The sequence below is a fragment of the Pipistrellus kuhlii genome, unplaced genomic scaffold (genome assembly GCF_014108245.1).
Source record: "Pipistrellus kuhlii isolate mPipKuh1 unplaced genomic scaffold, mPipKuh1.p scaffold_m20_p_3, whole genome shotgun sequence".
NCBI classification, from domain to species: Eukaryota; Metazoa; Chordata; class Mammalia; order Chiroptera; family Vespertilionidae; genus Pipistrellus; species Pipistrellus kuhlii.
In genome coordinates this window covers 126,065,503-126,086,871 of record NW_023425529.1, presented here as the reverse complement: position 1 = coordinate 126,086,871, position 21,369 = coordinate 126,065,503, and the positions used below count along the sequence as shown (strand labels likewise).

At 34.9% G+C, this 21,369-nt stretch overlaps 1 protein-coding gene across 5 annotated transcripts in view; it reads left to right on the top strand.

The window, feature by feature from the left end:
* PCDH9 (protocadherin 9) overlaps positions 1 to 21,369 on the top strand; it is a 900,785-nt gene that overhangs the window by 121,658 nt on the left and 757,758 nt on the right. The window lies entirely within an intron of this gene.

Here is a 21,369-nt window from a genome sequence, read left to right as displayed (position 1 = left end):
GGCAACTAAGCCAGCAGGGGGGAAGTTGGGATTGACTAGGCTAGCGGGGGGTGCAGTTAGGGGCAATCAGGAAGGCAGGCAGGTGAGCAATTAGGAGCCAGTGGTCCTGGATTGTGAAAAGGATATCCAACTGCCAATTCCCCAGGATCTGGCCTAACCCGGCAGTCAAACATTCCCTAAGGGTTCTCAGGTTGGAGAGAGTGCAGTTTGGGTTGAGGGTACCCCCCCACACACCCTGTGCATGAATTTCATGCACTGGGCCTCTAGTATATATATAAAATCCTAATATGGAAATAGACTGAACTGTGTAACAACCGAACAACTGAACAACCAAACATCTAGTTGCTATGACATGAGCTGACTACCAGAGGCACACTTGGAACATGGCAGGTGATGGCAGCAGGTGGCAGAGCACAGAACATGGTGGGCATTGGCTGCAATTGTATGGTGGAGCAGGTGAGCAGGGATACCATACCAAGGCAGGGCACCAGTAGCTCTAATGAGGGCAAGCCTCTGGTGGTTACTGAACATTTTTTGCTCCTGTACACTAAGGTCCTGCCCGGCACTTGCACCTGGTGCCAGTGCTGGCCCCAATCACACCCACTGTTGGTGTTGAAGCCACCGCTAGCACCTGCTGCCAGTTCCCAGCACCAGCCATGATTGCTCCTGAGGGTTTCTCCACCTCCCCCTGCTCCTGAGGAGGAATCAGGGTAGCAGCCGCAGCTCGCACCCACTGACAGTGTCAGCCCTGATAGCACCCGATGCTGGCACCAGCCCCAATCTCTTCATGCCATCAGCAGCTGTGAGCAGGGCTGGTGCTGTCAGCTTGTTGGAGAGGCAGCAGTGGGAGGGGGCTGCTGGCAGACAGGGGACTGGAACAGCTGGGCTGGGGTGTGAGGATGGGCCCAGACTTACCCTTGTACCCACTGCAGACACGCAGTCCGTAGTTCATTTCAAGGTGCATGAATTCTTGCATTGGGCCCCTCGTTGCAACATAATTAATACATTATTTTGGCCACTTTGTATTTACATTGAACTGACTGGTTGCTTTGACTTTAAGCAGATTGAACTCAGACTTTTTTGCAAAGTTATAATTATGTTATGTTATGTTCTCTAATTTTATTCAAAGAGTAAATAAATAAAACTTGGGTTGCCTTGTATAGAGCATTATGCTCTGTGATGTACCAAACTGAACACCTTGACTTTTAATTAGCTCTATCCAACAAAACAAGTGCCTTTTATAGTCTAGCTCAGTGATTGCATTTCTCAGCGTGATCCAGGTGTTTGATGGGCGACGTTTGGCAGTTACTGTATCAGAAGGAAACATGATTTGGCAATGCAGACACTAATGCGAGGTGTTCTTCCCGTTACCATATGGAACAAAAGTAATTATTAATGAGGGAAAGGAGAGCAATTCAATTTAATCACTTGCAGTGTGTTGAGGAGTATTCCTGATAGCTGAGAGTGCTTTAGTTGAAGTTATATGACATGGAACATTGAAAGTCACCTGTGTTAGGAATTTAAAAAAAAGCTTTTCTTTGTTTTCTTCTAGGGATAAAGGCAGAAGAAATATGGCCACAGATATTTGTGTAGTTTTTGTTTAGATGAAGTTATATTTACTAAAATAAAATGACAGGCTGGTTTGATCTTCACTATATCTGGGTATACTATATGCTCATTTAGCATTATATTGTGAACTTAAAATTAATTTTAATAGTTTCCACTGGAAGGCAAAATATATATAAGGGACCAGAATCTAAAAGTAGAAAATAAGATCAAACCAAGATGAGTAATACAACTCTACCTGGAAAATTAAATAGTCTAGTGAGATTGGGCAAAGTCACAAGGCAAAGGAAGCCCAAGAGGATTATAGGACATTATCTTATAGAAGCCTTAAGCATTTTTTTTGCATTTTAGTTGAATAATAAAAAAATACTTTTCAGATGTTTTTTTTTTCCCCCCAAAATTTTAAATATGTCTAGCTTCACTCATTTTTTTTTATTTCTTTGATAGTATTTTATTAATTTATATGCTCTGTAGGGCAAATGAGAATCCCTTTCCTGGAAGAGCTGTGATGCTGAAGGTCAGAGAACAATGTTCACAGAGGGTTAGGATGTCTGTTCTGGATAGGCATTCTATTGCTGAATGCAGCAACACATGATTTAAATAAGACTCTTCCACACATGGAAGTGTTGCCTCTCTTACTGAATGACAGCCATAATGACTGTGCAATAACTGGCTTTGAATATTAAGATATGCAATGTCCCAAACATTCTGCCAAGTACAGACGAAGTGTTCAGAGTAAGTTTAATATTAGAGATGAAGAAAATTATGATGGAAACAATTAATACTATCTAATAAAGAGGTAATATGCAAATTAATCCTCACACCCTCATAAAATGGCCAGTAGAGGGAAGACCAAATGATTGAACAGCAGCAGGCTGAATGGGACAACCAGACCATTAGGTGTGGGAGTTGGGGGCAAGCAGGCCAGCGGGGGGGGGGGGGCAGTTGAGGGTGACCAGGGCCACCAGGGAGGATAGTTAGAGGCGACCAGGCCAGCAGAAAGGGACAGTTGGGGGTAACCAGGCCCACAGGGGTGGGGGCAATAAGAGGTGACCAGGCCAGCTGGGGTAATGTAAGTGGCAAACAGGCCAGTGGGGGGCATGACCAGGCTGGCAGAGGGGCAGTTAGGGGCAATCAGGCTGGCACACAAAGGTAGTGAGGGGCGATCAGGCTGGCAGGGGGTGGGGGAGAAGCTAGGAGTGACCAGTCAGGAAGGCAGGTGAGCAATTAGGAGCCAGCAGTCCCGGATTGTGAAAGGGATGTCCGACTGCCAGTTTAGGCCCGATCCTGGCCTAAACAGGAAGTCGGACATCCCCCACGGGGTCCAGGATTGGAGAGGGTGCAGGCTGGGCTGAGGGGACCCCCCACCATGCATAAATTTCATGCACCAGGCCTCTAGTAATTACAAAAAATGGAGTACTTATCAGGGTCACACATGAAAGTTGGAGCTGGGTTCTAAGTCAGCTTTGCTCTATAACTTCAATGCAGAAAATGATCCAGGGATAATCTAACTAACATTATTTTGATGTTAGATTTCACTGTTAAAATGTGTACAAAACTAATGTGCTTACTGATATGACGAGAGTGACAGTGGCATGACATAGCTAATGTGTATGCTTAGACTAAATGCAACTAAAATGAAGTGTGAATTTGCTACAATTTAGTTCCAGGCTAAGGCAATAACACCATTAGCTTTATAAAATTAATAGCTGCATTACAAACAAATAAGAGACAACAGTGGCATGACAGACTTAATTATCTTAAAGAGGTATACATTACACATAATCCTACATTTTTTTGCATCTATTGTATTTAGCTTTTATTCCACTGATCTTATCAAAGTCATTAAAAAATAAGACTTGACAAACTAATTTCTAGGGACTGATTCCACCTCCAGTGGCATAATTAAAAATTATACCTTTATAACAGTTAGTGCCAAAAAGGTCCTGTTAATTTTTAATTAAAAGTATGTAGCATGACAGTGAATTTTAAATTTTCTCCATCTTCCCTAAAACAACAACAAAACAACAACAAAACAAATATCCAGCTGTTGGTAGTGGCAGTAGGAACTTACCAATTTCATAATGGATCATTGCTTGGCTGATGTTTACTTAGCCCTTTTGTCCAGGAACTTACAGTTTATGTAAAACTTTACATAGCCTGTGGGATTGTTTGCCTAAAATAATTATGATGTGTTTATAACTCAAAATGATAACAACTATACCTAAATTTCACATATTGCTAGACTCATTACTTGTCTTATTTGCTATTCCAGGTTTATATAGTAATCTATTATGCCTGCTTTACAAAAAGGGAACCAAAAACATTATATATATATATGTTTATATATTTATATATATATTTTTTTCAGAATTAGAATTTTAATTCACTTTGATAAATAAATTTAAAAAATGTCACTTCAGAAGTCATCTGAAAAAATATTGCAAGCCACATAATGAAAAAGCTAGTCAACCAAAATGAGTTGAATAGTCATCATATTCTAAATGCTGTCATGGAAAAGGTACTGACCTCATGGAATTTGCATCGTAGTAAATAAAACTACAAACCTGTGAACAAATAAATTGTATAATTTTAGATAGTGACCATTACTATTTTAAAAACAAAATAGGGTAATATAATAAAAATGGACTTTGTGGACAACACAGATTTGAACTGCATGGGTACAGTTACATTTGAATTATTTTTCAATAAATAATGTACATGTATTTTCTATTACTGGTGAATTTCTTAATAACTATTTTATCTAGATTAATTTATCATAAAAATACAGTATATCATACATATAATATACTATACATGTGTTAATCATCTCTTCATGTTATTAGCAAGACTCTGTCAATAGTAGGTTACTAGTAATTAAGATTTTTGGGGAGTTAAAGATACATGTGGTTGCTCAGCTGTGAGGGTTAGTGCACTAACCCCCATGTTGTCCAGGAATCAAGTGTATATTAATCAAAGATCAAACAGTTCCTTACTGTGTATGTTACTTATTCCAGTGGATTCCTGTTTCCTTATCTGTAAAAGAAGGATCACACCAACCTTGCAAAATTGTTGTGAGGTTACACATATTATCTGTATAATGTCTAGTTACTATATAAGAGGTCTTCAGTAATTGTCAGTCATTAAGAACCATACGATAAAAGCCACAAAAATCTCTGATATGTGTTTTTCCCCCCCTTCTCTTCAATGACCCTTTCTCTTAGAATTGCTTTTTCAAAGGCTTCATAAATTAAACACATAGTCAGGTATTTGTGTTTAGTTTTTAATTCTCACTGTTGGAGGAGTAATAATTTTGTGGTCCGGAGTTGTTGCCTTGCTAAAGAATTGAAGAGATGGTGGTCATATGCTCATTGGGTATTTTGGGAAATTACTTACCTCATTGAACCTGGTTCAAATGCATCACTACCAGCTGGCATTTCAGGGGCCACCTGGCTTATCATCTGCACAACGACATGCTTCGTGACTTAAAGGAATCATTTCCAAACTTTACTTTTCTCCAAATGAACGTTTTGCATAGTGGTTTTCCATATGAGGAGCCTTAAAAAAACTAGATTACAAGGACTCTTAAAACGTGCACATGCTTAGATGTTCTTCTGTCAGCCTACTTATTATTAAATTATTTTATGCGTGTGTAAAGCCTCCTCAGCTAAATTGTTAAACCCTTGAGATCAAGGACTCATGCACTTCTTTAACATATTATGGTAATGTAGTACACAAAGGAAGTGTTATGTACATAGTAAGGGTCACTTGATGTGGTTAAATATAATTATGTTAAATGATGCACTTCAAGAGGCACATTGTCATTTCACTAGGGAGTCACTGAAAAGTTTTGATTTTTCATTTTATAAATAAGAAATCAAAGCTCAAGATGATAAATAGCCTGTCTCAATAATAGAGAAATATAATAAATATTTGAACTAGCTTTTTTTCATTAGCCCAAAGAACTATGTTGAGCTAAAATAAAATATTTCACCATTTCTAAAATAGCATGAAAATCAATTTAGCTTTACTGAAGATGGTTTTTGAAATAATTCTATGTCATTATGAAACTAAAATTTAGAATTGTCTGGGAACTTTTATTCAAATGGACAGTATAAGTATTGATTGTGGGTTAGAAAGTATTAGACAAAAATTGTAGAGAAACCCTTTAAAATCAGTAATGAAGGTTTATGTGTGCTTCCAAACAGGGAAGATTCTAGATCTGGGCTGGATTTCAATACACATATCAATTGAAGACAGATACATTTAAAAAATGAAATATGCTAAACTATGTGTTTAAGCTACATCATTTGCTTACTTAGCAAAGTGATTTTAATCATTTTCATAATATACAATAGAATTACTTATATCTCATTCACAAAATAGAATTTCAAAATAAATCAGTATAGTAGCTGGTAAAACACTATTAGGTTATGGATTTGAAGGAGACAGACAACTTTACATTCTTTTGGTATATTGAAGGCGTCAAAGGGGCAGAATCTGGGTACCCTCTTCTTGGAAGTTGAAGATCACTTTTGTTTTATTCTTGTGAGAAACAATTGATCTTCACCACCTCTTCAGAATTTCAGACAAGTGTGAGTTTGCAGTGGGTTAGATATTGTTGAAATAAAGTTTTACAAAGTGTATGTAGTTTTAAAATTTGCAGATTTTTCCAGACATGGGACTGAGATCACTTATTTAATTTCAAATTGCTTACATGGTTTTGATGAAAATTGACTGTATATGATGTAACAATGGTATTGAACCAAACTAATAAAATTATGCTAAAATAGTTTGGTGGCCTGATTAATAGTTTTGCTTTGCCGGTCCATACTGCAATATTTCTCTTTAAAAAAAATACATTTTATTGATTCCAGAGAGGAAAGAGAGGGAGAGAGATAATAGAAATATCAATGATGAGAGCATCATTGATTGGCTGTCTCCTGCACTGACCCCACTGTGGATCTAGCTCACAACTTGGGCATGTGCCCTTGACTAGAATCGAACCTGGGACCTTTCAGTCCTCAGGCAAACACTCTATCCACTGAGCCAAACCAGCTAGGGCTGCAGTATTACTCTTTATAACATTATCAACTGGAGAAAAATTGATGTATTCCAATTTATTTAATATTCATCTTATCTCCACCCAGTTATTTAATAAAATACCCAGTTTAATTAAAAGGCAAATTTATTTGGTGAAGAAATGGTAATTTCCATGGTTATATGTGTGAATTTAATCACTCCCTTTAATGTCCTTGTAGATCATCCTTTATTTTTATAATAAATGTTTTATCAGGCAATATGCTATACAATGGAAATGGTACAAATGAAGATTAACTCCTCCTTTAAAATATATTTTATTATCATTCTGATGTGGAATCTCAGAATTTGACAAAAACAAGTTCTTTATCACTTTGGCATCAGTGTATTTTTATTTCATCTGTCTCATTACCATTACCTGTCACAATTGAAAACATCATATATTGATTATATTATGAACAATCCTTACTTCCATATAATTATGCTATCAGCTTAGAGTTAGTGATCTCTGTGTATCTTTTAATTATTTTAAAGGACAATATCCTGAATCAGAATTGCATTATCCTTAAAGTACCATATTAAAATTAGAATCATAGTATGGCCAAGTTAACTCTAACCATAAAATACCATGAAATACTCACAACTAATGATTAACCATTGCTTTTCACTAAAAGGTGGTATAATCTTTTGTTACATTTAATACAGAACAAGTCCAGAAATATAGTTAATGTTTAATAGAATCTTGATGCTTACATTTATCATATATTTTATTTAACATGGACATGTTGGATGAATGAATAAAAAAATAAACAGCAATCACAAGTAAAACAAGGTCCCAAAAGTGTTCATAAATTAGCCAACTTAATCCTCACAACAACTCTGAAACAAGCAGGGGTAGATGACTGCTTTCCACGTGTGAGGCACTTCAAGGGGAATATTGTCATTTCACTGGGGATTCACAAAACACTTTTGTGATGAAATTACAGAAATAAATGTATTTGAAATTGTACCTCCTTTAATCTTCCTTAATTCTGACATCATGATGGTCACTTTACTAATAAAGAAACAAATTTGAAAATTTTGTGACTTAGTCAATGACATGAGTACTGTAGTGGTCAAATATTGGTAGAAGTTCTAGCTGACACAGAAGTCGCTAAAATATCTGCCCCTAACCACAAACCATTATGTATATTAAATTTATTATATTTGAGATTATTTACTTTAATGATATGCATATTTAAATAGTGTATCTGATATTCTTAATGTATTTATCTTGCTCTATTAGTACAGTTAGTGTACATTTAAGCAATTGTGAAAATGTAAGCTTTGGGACTTAATAAATATTATTCTTCAGATAATGTGATTTTTATTTTAATCCTCACCCAATAACCTGTTTGAGAGAGAGAAAGAAAGAGAGAGAGAGAGAGAGAGAGAGAGAGAGAGAGAGAGAGAGAGAGAGAGAGAGAGGGAGAAGGGGGTTGTGTAATAAGGGAGAAGGAGAGAGAGAAACATCAATGTGAGAAACATTGGTTGATTGCCTCCCTTATGTACCACTTCTAGGGATCAAATCCACAATCTACGTATGTGCCCTGGCCAGAAACCTGCATGCTTTTGGTGTATGGTTCCAACCAACTGAGCTACCCAGCCAGGACAGATATTTGTAAATTTAATGGTGAGGAAAAACATGAACAGTTGCCTTCTTTTATAAAAAAAAAAAAAAAAAAAAAAAAAAAAAAAAAAGACAGTAGAAAATAAAAGACTAATCAATGTATTTTCTTAGTTTTAAAAGATGCCGCATCATTCCTCTTCTCAATTATCATCTAAGAAGCTGCTTTTAATTGATAAAATTAGATCATTTCTGAAGGTGCATCATCAAAAATTATGATGACTTTCACATTTTAATAAAAATGTACATATTTAATTCCCAAACAGGCAAGTATTATAGTTAATTCATATGCTCACTTCATATCTGGGTACACCGAGAATTTGCAGTTAGAATTATTTATTTCAGACTTTCCTATTAATAGTCCATTCTTCTACAGTAATCTGGAATACAATTCTCAAAATCCTGTAGCAAAGAATGTGGTATTTTATGGTCTAAAATAAGATATTTTGTTTCTTGTTTTTTATTTCCAAAGTTTAGAGTTTTTTGCCCAATAATATTATTTTGATTTGCTAAATTACCCAGAGATGAAAAAGAAAAAGAAAAAAAAGAACCACTTTCCATTGTTCTAATATTTTTTCTTAGAATAACAACAAAATAGTACAATCTTGTATATTTTTGGTCTTTTGTCCAAAAGTGAAGGCAATTTCACATAATCTTTCCAAATAAGTTTGTGATCTAAGTATAGAAAAGACACATGGGCACAGACAACAGCATAGTGATTGCCATGGGTCATGGGGTGAGGGAGGTGGAAGAGTAAAGGGATAAAAGGTGATGGAAAGAGACTTGACTTGGGATGGTAAGCACACTATATAACATAGAGATGATGTGCTGTAGAATTATATAACTGAAGCCTCTGTAATTTTATTAACCAATATCACCCCAATAAATTTAATACAAATAATTAAAAAAATAAATTAAGAAAGCAACGAGACATGAAATAGTGAATGAAGGAAATGGGAACTCCAAGGCCAGGAGGTTTCAAATTCGGAAGAGTGTTAGTGGCCAGATATGTGACTGTCAACGTAGCAGTGTGAGTGAAGGGGGGGGATTTGAGTTCAAGAGAAAAATAATCTTGTAAAGGATAAGTTCCAAAAGAACATTCTAGGGAAGAGGAGTTGGTTTGTATTTCAGTGAAGTTGGACTGATTTAAAAATGAGACCAAAAGTTCTCATAGAAACAGAGGGATCCTAATGGTTAAAACCATTTTATTGTGTAACCAGATATAATTTGTATGTTTGGTAATCCAAAGCCATTACTTGTACAGTATCATACTGGGCAAAATTGCAATCATTTTAAAACCTATGTTGTAACTGGGAAGGAAGGTGGCTGAAAAGGGGGAGGGGGTTATATAATATCCTCTAGTGCCTATCATTAACAGAACTAGTCTGAGAATACTCTTTTGAAGGCCCTTTAAAAATTCTAGGTGAATTTATTATTTTTTGCCATAGAATTCTGCAATATTTGAGTTTCCAGCAGTTCAATTCATAAGCAAGATCGTTAGAAGCAACAGAGATGATGCCTTTCTTTTATCCTCACAGTGAAATCGCCTACATTCAGTATGATATGTTGCAAACCCCAGAACCCAGATTTTAGATGTGGTGCTTGCAGTGGGTTTTCCCCATGAATCACATGAATTTCATGCCATTCTTTTCAAGAGATAAGCTTGAGTGGAGCACAAAGCTGAACATGTTGCTGCATCCTACATGGCTGTTGACAGCAAGGCCTTACTTTGAATATCTCATATACATACTGAGGTGACCAGCGAGGTGATCTTATTATCTTGAAAAATGTGATGTCACATTCTTAAGTCCACTAAACACCAGCCACACCACAACTACTGTAATTTGATCACAATTGGTCTCTTTGCAGCTAGATTCAAAGTAGTTCACTTAGCCCTGCACGTAACCATCAAATTGGCTGTGTGAATTCCCTGTTCAAAGAACTTCAATGGCTCCCCACCGCCTGCTCAATGGCAGAAATCCCTTAGTCAGGCATTCAAGTCCCTAAGCAATCTCACTCTGCTAAATATTCTATGAGTTCCAGCTAAATCACCCATTTTCTTGTCCACCAGACATCACTTCCATTTCAACATGATTTAAAATACTTTATCGGACTGTATAAGTAATAAAAGTTTATTACAGATAAGGACAACATAGGAAAAGAAAAAGAGAAAATCATTTGTTTTTCTGCCACTTGAAAGAAGTCAATATTAATTGCTAGTATTGCTGGCAAGTTTGAAATGTTATTGAATTTAGAAGTTTATAGTTTTCTCTCAATGCTGTATACTTAAGTTGTCACCTTTTATGATACCATATAATATGTACATTTTTATGGGCATATCTGATAATTACTTCTAATAAATTCTTGATAATGAAATTATTTAAATACAATGTAGGAAGATTTAAAAGTTTTTCAATTTTATCAACACCTACACCAGCAGAGCAGTCTTATAGATTTTACCTTTTGAAAAAGCAAGTGGGAGGTGTCTAATTCTAAATCCCTCCTAACATATGTGCTGGTATTTGATGTGTTAAATTTATGAATAGCCTGGCTGATGTTGCTCAGGGTTAAGCACTGACCCAGGAACCAAGAGGTCATGAGTTCACTTTCCAGTGAGGTCACATGCCTGGTTTAGGGCTTGATTCCCGGTAGGGGGCGTGCAGGAGGCAGCTGATCAATGATGTTTCTCTCTCACGGATGTTTATATTTCTCTACCTCCTCTCTTCCCCTTTCTCTAAAAAGTAATAAAAGCATATTAAAAATAAATTTATGAATATTTTCATGAATTTTATTATTTTTCAAGTACTATATTTTTATTAATTTTTATATCCCAATATATAATATATGTAATAATATACCATATATGTGACCTTTCGCCCATGTTTTTACTTAAATTTTGCCACATATGGAAATTTACAAATATTTGTGTAGTGGAACTATCTCTTTTCTTTTATGGTTATTTTCTTGGCCAAAATGTTTAGAAAATATTTTAGATGAATATTTGCATATATATTTCCAATATACTTTAAGAATTATTAAAGTGCCATTGCCCTACTCTATAGATACTTTGTTTTTATATATGATAAAAGGTAGAAATATATTATTGTCTTTCAAACAAATTTATTAGTTTTCCATGTACTATCTATTCTATTTAATAAACTAAGAGGGTATTTTTGTCTATTAAATTCTAAACTAAATTCACGTATATACTAACTTCTGTTTCTACTTACTTTCATCATTTTTATCTTTCAATTGTTTTTTTCAGTATTATAGCGAATTTAAATGTTTTATACCCAATAGTTCAGGTCTAATTATTAACTCTCTTTCCCAGAATACCTGTTATTCTTCATTATTTAGCCTTATGGATCAAACTCAGTACTTTTTTGTTATGTCCCCTCAAACCTGTCTCCTAAGTAGGAAAAAAAAGGCTTAGTTGTGTTTTTTATTTACTTTGAGAGGTATGAAGGATAAATAAAAATGATAATTTGGGCATTACATATTATTTTCTATTGCAAATTGTGTCTTTTTCTTTTCATTTTATAGAATTTTTTATTTTGTTGTTTTATATGTACAAACCTATTAAAGCAGCCCCGTCTGTGTAGCTCAGTGGGTTGGGCACCATCCCAGGCACAGGAAGGTTGCTGGGCACATGCCTGGGTTACAGGCTTGATCCCCAGTAGAGGGCATGTAGGAGGGCTGAACTATGTTTCTCTCTCATTGGTGTTTCTCTCTCTCTCTCCCTTTCTTTCTCTCCAAAAACATCTTTTAAAAAACATATTCTCATTTGATGCAGACTCTCAGCAACACTAATGTTTTTAAATGTTAGTACTTTATATTTGCGTTTTATTCCGTGTTCAGAATGCACTGAGTTATAGGTGTAGTTTGCTTACTTTACAGATGAGATCACTGAGGGTCAGAAAGATCTCAAGTTAGCAAAATGCAAAAAACACACACACACACACAAAACAAAACAAAAAAATGAAGGACCTTTGTTCTGCCTGTTTGCACAGTCTATAGTTACTTTGGTTCATAACTGCTAAGAAATTAAGGGACATGCAGTCTAATTCTAGCAGTTTCACTATTGCACTGTCCCTATGTCCTTCACATTTGATGCACTTTGACGAAGCTCTGAAAGAGGTGCAATTCTTTGATCTTTTAGTGTACGAGAATTAGTTTTGAAAAAGGAAATTTCTGTCCTTTTATGATAAAGGTTTATTAAAATTGACATAAATATTACTACCAGTCTATAAAAATATTCTTACAAAACTCTGTACTGGAACTGAGATATTGGGAATATTTATAAATGTCCAATTATTTAACAGCATTTGCATTCTATTGATGATTCCATTAAGGCATTCCATTCTGTAACAGCATTAATATTGCTTTTAACAGTATTAGTATCTATTGCTTGTTTTTATTCTTTTTTGTTACTCTCTTATTTTACTTCAATGTCACTCAGTGATATTCAAATGCCCTAAAAGAAAACTTTTGCCATAACTGAAGATATTATAATATACACCTACAGTTAAAAATCAATAGATTTTTCACCCTCGGGATATTGAAATGCTCTTTGAGCCTTGGCCAGTATGGATCAGTTGGTTAGAGGGTGGTCTTGTGCGCTGAAGGGACACTAGTTCATTTCCTGGTCAGGGCAGGTTGTGGGTTTGTGTCCCCTTGGGGCACGTTCTAGAGGCAACTAATCAATGTTTATCTCCCACATTGATGTTTCTCTCTCTTCTCTCTCTCTCTCTTTCTCTCTTTCTTCTCCTTCTCCTCCTCCTCCTCCTCCTCCTCCTCCTCCTCCTCCTCCTCCTCCTCCTGCTCCTCCTTCCTCTTCCTCTTCTTCTTCCTCTTCCTCTTCTTCTTTCTTACCCTATCCTTTACTCTTCCTCTCTCAAATCAATGAAAAAACCTATCCTTGGTGAGGATTTTTTAAAAATGCTCATTGAGTGATACATACAAACATATTAGCTAGATGTGCACATTAAGATTTTTAAAAAGAGTATTACCATATTTTAGAGTTACATTTCTTTACATTGGTCTACAATTTTAGTTCTGTGAATATATTTATACATATACACACAAATATGCACACAAGTGTGTGTGTGTGTGTGTGTGTGTTTCTCTCTGTGTGTATATATAAATACACATATATTTAGAGGATCCTACATGAGGCAAACATATACCACTTCATTGGCAACCCACTTTTCAACTTTTAAAGGAAAACCTATTTTTAAAACATTGTTATTACATTGGATCTGAGAAGAAAAACTGAAATATCCTGATGTATTTGCTATTCACACATGTATTTCCTTAACTTCTCTTTTCCCAAATGCACAGAAGCTGATTCAGTGTATGAGGAATAAGTGGTAATATACATCACAACTACAATTTTTAATAACATTTCCTTGCTTATAATTACATTGGATCTAAAGTATTTTTTTTTCTGAAAGCATGAATAAAAAAGTAAAAGCTGATGTTTGCTATTTTGCTTCATATAAAAAAAATATCATTTCTGGATGGCAGTGACAAAGGATAGTGGTAAGGAAGAGAGAGCATGGTTGTAGAGGACACTTGCTATCCATGGTTCTTGCCTCCAGTCTGATAACCCTGGTTAAGCTTCTGCTCACTCCCTGCAGGGGGAAACCATGGATTTTATTTGTGAGGCACTTTTCACTTTAGAGAAATGTAATCATATTTGAGTGACTACATTTCTCTTTTAGCAGTTTTTTTTCTCTTAGTTCCTTTCTGTACCTTTGATGGTACTATTCCTTTCGTACACTTTTAAAAATATGTTTATTGATTTTAGAGAGAGAGGAAGGGTGAGGGAGAAATCCTGATTGGCTGCCTCCTGTACGGCCCCCGTTGGGGATGGTGCCTGCAATCTGGGCATGTGCCATGACTAGAAATTAAACCAGTGTTCTGGGGGTTCATGAGTCAACACTCAACCACTGAGCCACACTGACTGGGCTAGAACACTTTTTATGTAAATATCCTCTGGGCAGCCCAAGGGACAGCTGTTCAACCTCAACTAAAGGGGATGAGAGGGAATGAATAGTCGAGAGCAATTTGTAGGCAACCAAGCAAAGAATGCAATTCTCAAAGTCTGTGCCAATATTAGAAAGCGATAAGCAAAAGTTTGAGAAAGTAAAAAGAACAAAAAATACCTCTGGGGAAGAAAGGGACATTTTGCAGGTTTTCCTGGAGTTTTTGGCCAGGCTGAGTGAGGTAAAAGATAGAAGCTTTTGTGATTACTTCTGTGGTACTTATTTCTGCAGTTGCTCAGTGTTAATCCTTACATTAAATTAATATCATTATTTAAATGCATACATGTAATTCAAGATAGAAACATTTCCTGCTTTTTAGCAGACTTTAAGTTAGTACAATTCAAAATACATTTTCTATGAGTTGGTAGGCTATGCTGTGTGTACTAGTATATATTCAAAAGTAAGTTATTTTGTGTTGTTCAAACATTTTTGCATTTCAGGAAAAAAATCTAAATCATTCACATAAAGCAGCCTTTAGCATATACTAATCAGTCAGTAAATTAGCTCATTATTATTATGATTATCACTATGTGTACTATTATTTCCTATTTAATATTATAATGAGGATTAAATGAAGCCAATGGCGTTATTATTTGATTAAGTAATATGTTACAGGTCAGCTGACATAAAATATCCATTAATGTCTTCAACAATTTCAGGTTCCTTAGGAGCATTAACTAAGATGTCAACCACTTCAGAGGCCAGGGCAAAAAGCCATAGACTTAGTGGCATGTCTACTCTAATGTTTTCTTTTATTTTCTTTTAAATATAGATCAATGATGTAAAATCACTAGGAAGAGTATGGCTGAACTTCTGGAGAGGTGCAATAGATGTTATACAGTGCCATGGAGTACAGGGACCCATTATTATATTTCATTGTCTCTTTTATTACCTGAAGGTAAGTGCAGGCAATAGAACAAGGTGTCAAGCTTACTTTTAACCTCTGCTAGAGGAAGGAGTTAGATGAAGAGTTGAAAGGTATTTCTAAGTTATTATCCTTAGAGACACCTCACTCGCTATGCCTTTACAGCTACCGCACATGAATGTTATCCAGTCTGTAGTGTCAGCCCCTCATATCAAGTTCTACTCAGTCCTGTTGAGTTCTCCATGGGGCCCTTCACCTGAGCGCCTCTGCATTATCTAATGCATTGTAGATGAGTTAGCTTCTCCCACTGTGCAGTCTAGTCAGATGAATCATGCTAAAAAAACACACACACAATAAACTCCATTTCTGAATATGTAGAAGTTATTTCTTTCCATTATTTCCATTTATAACATTTCAGCTCAAATGGAAAAATTTACTGACTGTAGCACAATCCCTTAAGGTATATATATGGTCAGATAAAATAAATTAATATCGGAAATCATTGATATTTACCTCACTTGTTTGAATTTTTCATAAAGTTAATGGCAGATTTTTATAAAATCTATTGATTTTTTAAAATTTAAATTGAAAGTTTCAAGTGGATCATTTAGGTCTGTCAGCCATCTCTATTCAGCGAGTTCTCATTAATCTTTCCTATGACCAAAAGAGGGACAACCAAAGCATTATGCTAATGGCCACTGCAGTGTACATAGCATTTCTAGGTTTATGTAAATTGATTCTACCCTTTGATGACTGTGTTGTTGCTTAGTTGACTAGGATGATTGGGGTGTGAGAATAATGACAATATGAATCCATGAACTTCAGTGTAAAATTCTAGATTCAGAGTGTTGAAATTCAAACTCTTTCCCCCCCCCTTCAACTTCAAATTTTTTACAAAGGATTACCTGACAAGACATTTACTTAGTGTATAAGTTTTATGATTTATTAAATATCTGTCTCACTTCCAGAAAGAACTAGGGCAATAATTTACCCACCACCACCCATTTTCATCAGTTTGTTTGTTGTTCTTATTGCTGTATAATTTTATTCACTTTATCACTTACATTTATTTATTTTATTTTTATGCAATATTTGGGTCTTTTTATTTGCATTTCTTAGCAATGATGTTTTAACCACCGTACCCTATTACATAAACATAATAGACCTACTTCTTCAGGTAAGAGGAGCAAGTTGTGGGAATACAAATGTTCTCTATCTCATTATCACTCTTTTTAAAAAAATATATTTTATTGATTTTTTTACATAGAGGAAGAGAGAGGGATAGAGAGTTGGAAACATTGATGAGAGAGAATCATCAATCAACTGCCTCCTGCATTCCCCACCCCCAACCGGGTATGTGCCGGCAACCAAGGTACATGCCCTTGACCAGAATCGAACCTGGAACCCTTCAATCCGCTGGCCGATGCTCTATCCACTGAGCCAAACCAGTTTTGGCTCATTTTCACTCTTATTTATATTACTCCTTTTAAATAATTTTATTCTATCACTTCTGGCACAAGGTAGTCATGCAAACTATGAAGCTTGAAGAAAATTTACTTTAAATTTAATCAGAAACAGGATTTAGATAAAGAACTTAAAATATTTATGAACAGTAAAATTTACTCTTTATATGCAAAAGTAAGAAAAAAATACTACTACACTTAGATAACTTTGACAAAGACCATATTTAATACAATAATACTCTGATTTGAAAAACATTTACTTGATTTCCAGAGGCATTTTTCCTAAGCACTTAAACATTCTTTAAAATACATTATTTAATCCTGAATATAATGAATTACAGACCTAGACAATGCTTCAGACATCGTTTAGTCCCAATACTTATCAGATATGAATGCTCACATAATATCATAATTTAGAAATGATGTAATTTGACATTTTTTAAAAATATATTTTATTGATTTTTCACAGAGAGGAAGAGAGAGGGATAGAGAGTTAGAAACATCGATGAGAGAGAATCATCGATCAGCTGCCTCTTGCACACCTCCTACTGGGGAAGTGCCCGCAACCACAGTACATGCCCTTGACTGGAATTGAACCCGGGACCTTTCAGTCCGCAGGCTGATGCTCTATCCACTGAGCCAAACCAGTCCCGGCTATTTTGACATTTTGCAGGTTAATATTTATTTATTGCACAATATTCTATGTCTTTATTTAATTTTTTAGAATCATTTCTTCCTCCTGTACCTTTTGTTGTTTCTGCTGCTATTTGTTTTTAACCTTGGCAATGATACTATTTTTAGCACTTCAGTGATACACTCAGAATCAGAAATTGATTGTTGTGTGAGTGTTTTGTGTGTATATGATTATATATATGTATCTGCATGCCCTAACCAAATCCACAAGAGTGAAGTACTGCTTTACCTTCTGCAACTTTAATAAATAAATTTTATTCATAAATGTTAATAAGATATCATCTTCACCAGGATTTTGTTTAGGATTAGCTAATTAAAAAGTACTTAGCACATTTATATAGTATTCTCAAGTTCTTACCTTATAATGTTTCTTCATAATAGTAAACTCTTTAGCTCTTCATTGGTTGTGGTCTTTGTTTTTATCAGTCTTAAAGTGTAGATTTTTTTAATATATATCACAAATTTGTAACTGCGTTTTACTCCAAAAATTGCTTAAGTTTGGGTTCCAGTAAGTTAAAATTAAACTAAACATAAAATTGGTATTTCCTTTACAGAAAAGAGTAATTATAGAGCAAATGGTTATGAGAGCAGAGGCTTCACTTAACGATAGATTGTAACACTTTTTACATAATACCTGTCCTAAAAGGCTGAGCTACTATTTTAGTCATAATGAGTCCTTCTTTTCTAATATTAAATAGCTTAGAAATTAAAGTAATCTTTCTATTTGCAAAATATTCTGCTGTGATCTGTTTTCAAATTGCTTGAACCTAAGAATGTAGATAATTTATTTTGTAATTTGGGAAAATGTTTTAAATAAAATTAAATGTAATGAAAAGGGAAATTAACAGGATAATTTTCTTTAAACATGCATTTATATTTTGAAAATATTTCAGTTTTAAAAATTTGTAAAATATTTAAAAACCTGTGCCAGTTACACATTTGATAACAGAAGCAAAGTACAAAACCATTTTATTTCAGTTTTACTTAGGTTTAAAATATAAACTATCTTTTTGAGCAGTTTCAGATTCATAACAAAATTGAGCAGGAAGTACGGAGTTCCTATATACTCCTCATTCCCACTCACATCCAATCTCCCTATCACCATCCTGCACCGGATTTTGACATACTTTTAAAAAAATATTTTCTATGAAAAGAAAAAGGAAGTGAAGAGACAAATAATGCAGTAACACAAAATCTATAGCAGTACTCTCTCAAATATGTTTGTTCTATTATATACTATGGTTATCCTTAGCCAGTTGTATCAAAGAGAACTTGTGACAAAAGCAGTTCAAGAGATGTGAGCAGCATCTAACAGTAGTGTTTTAGCCAAACTAGTATAATTAATTAGGATCCTACTTCTTGAGTTGCTAAGGATTCTTGTGGTGATGTATATCCATCTCAGAGGAAAATTATCTACAGAAAAATAAATCCAGTTTTTCCATCACTTAGTTCAATGAGAATATATTCTATGGAGATAAGATTTAAATAAAGTTAATATTATTTATAAATACTGAAATTCTTGTGGGTCTAGGAAGTATAATATGTTTCAAATGATTTTTGTAGAATTTATTGTGCTGCTATATTATAATCTAAAAACTGTTACAGTAATTTAATTATAGCAATACTGTAAATTTAAGAAAAACACAATATCTGAAACATTATCATGCCCCCCCACATACACAATGAAAAAAAAAATATATATATATATATTATTGATTTTTCACAGAGAGGAAGGGAGAGAGCTAGAAACATCAATCAGCTGCCTCCTGCACACTCCCCACTGGGGATGTGCCTGCAACCAAGGTACGTGCCCTTGACCGGAATCGAACCTGGGACCCTTCAGTCCACAGGCTGACGCTTTGGCCACTAAGCCAAACTGGCTTCTTCCCACATACACAATTTATCTTGAATTCTTTTTCCATTCATACCTACTCTATGTAGATGTTATGTACATGTTTTCCCTCAAAATAGCTCAAAATCTGTTATGATTTTTAAAGAAAAATCCATTGTATATTTTGTCAAAGAGGAAACATTGACTATTATGTGCTTGCTTGTTTTTGCCAGTACTATAGCATGCATAATTATGAAAGTTAGCATTCTGTTCTTCACTTGCCTTCAGTAACTACAACTTCAGCTTTGGCATGGAGAAATCAGATTTTCCTTTTAGTAAAAGGTTTCTAGTTTCTGTTTAGCTATTACTTTTTTTGTGTGTGAGAATAATGATTGCAAGTGTGATTATTTGGACCATGTGTTATTATGTAACAAATTGAACAGTTCATGCTAAATAAGGTATTGTCTGAGATCTTGTTTCAGACTCATTTAGCTAGGAAAAGGAACTAACCATTTCTTTGGTGACAAAGACTCAGTAGGTGACAAATACTATGTTGGGCACTTCAGATACATTATCTCATTTAATCTTCCCAACAAGGAGCCCATTAATGTGAACTGAAGAACAGAAAGCTAATAATGCTTCTAATGTCACATAGTTATACATGGTAGAGGAGGAATTTACTAAAATGCATTGGTCTGGTGATTAATTTGATAATGCTTTATGTTGTTCAAACATGCATCCTATCTTCTGTATTAACAGAGACTGCCATCATGAACTATCTGACATAGTTTTTTGTCTAATTTACATATTCATATAGTCTGAGGATCTTAGATATATTACCTATCTTAAATATAATTCTTAAAATCTTTTCTGAATTTGCTAATAATTTTAAATAATCCATTAGTTTGAATAATAATCAAGAAACAAATCCAAGCTATAATAGTTCACATACAATCCAAGTGAATGCTATACCACAGTATTTAGAGGGTTTTTTTAAGAATCTCTAAAACACTTCTTGGACACAGTTGTATTCTATGATGTCTGAGTAATTGGAATGCAAGTAACGCTTGGTTGAATCAGCCACAAGTGAAAGACTAATCCCTACTTCTGTGCTATCATGCTTCAGTGAAGGTGGTAAAATGAACAAAACAAGTTGGAAGAATATTAGTCTTTCGGAAAAAAACAATGACTCTTAGCTGTTAAATAAAAATATATATGTCATAAGGAGAGCCAAACGTGTCACAATTTTTCCATCAGCTGAGAGAGACAACTTGATTTTCAACTAAGGTTTGCTTTTAAGCTCTTAAAATATTATTGTTTCCTCATTTTAGTCTGAGTCTTGGCCAGCCTGTGGGCTAAAAGGACAAATTGCTAAGATACCTGAAGGGAGTAGGCCATGTTTAATCAGAGGGCAGTGATGGTAACATGGTCGTGTTTTATGAAGAATGGAAAAAGATTTGGAAGTTGGCCAGAAGAGATTCATGATTTAAAAAATAACCTTAATGTTGTTTTTAAAAAGAAGAGAATGAAATTTGTGCTTGTTTTATTAAGTGTACTTATGCAGGAAAAAAGGAAAACAACAACAAAATAAAACACAAGCTAAAAATGTCTAAGGTCTTTCTTTTTAGGCAACTCAGCAATGCTGGACATAGGTGTGTATCTGGGCATTCTGTGTCATCTCTCTTATCTTGAGCAAGTAACTTAATCTTATTTCTGTCTTGTGTAAAGTAAACACACACACACACACACACACACACACACACACACACACAGTTTCTTAGATTAGGACTCAGGTTTAAATGCCACAAAATATCCAGAGTATTAAACGTGTTGAATGCCTTCCATAAATGTCAGCTTTCTTTCTTTCCTCCCCTAATTAAGCCATGACTATTGGTTTGCTAGCAGGGCCATTCAGATAGTGTTAAGCTACTTCCAGCCTGGGGGTTGGAATGATGACACCAACAAGAATAATTTTGTGGTAAAATTTTCTCAGTTACCAGCATGGGAAATTAGAATATGAGAAGTAAATCGTGAAATTATTGGAATAGTTTTCACTAAGTATTCTTACTAACCCATGATTAAATTCATTCTCATGAATACTGCAGATACTACCCTGTTTCCCCAAAAATAAGACAGTGTCTTATATTAATTTTTTCTCCCAAAGTTGCGCTAGGTCTTATTTTCAGGGGATGTCTTAT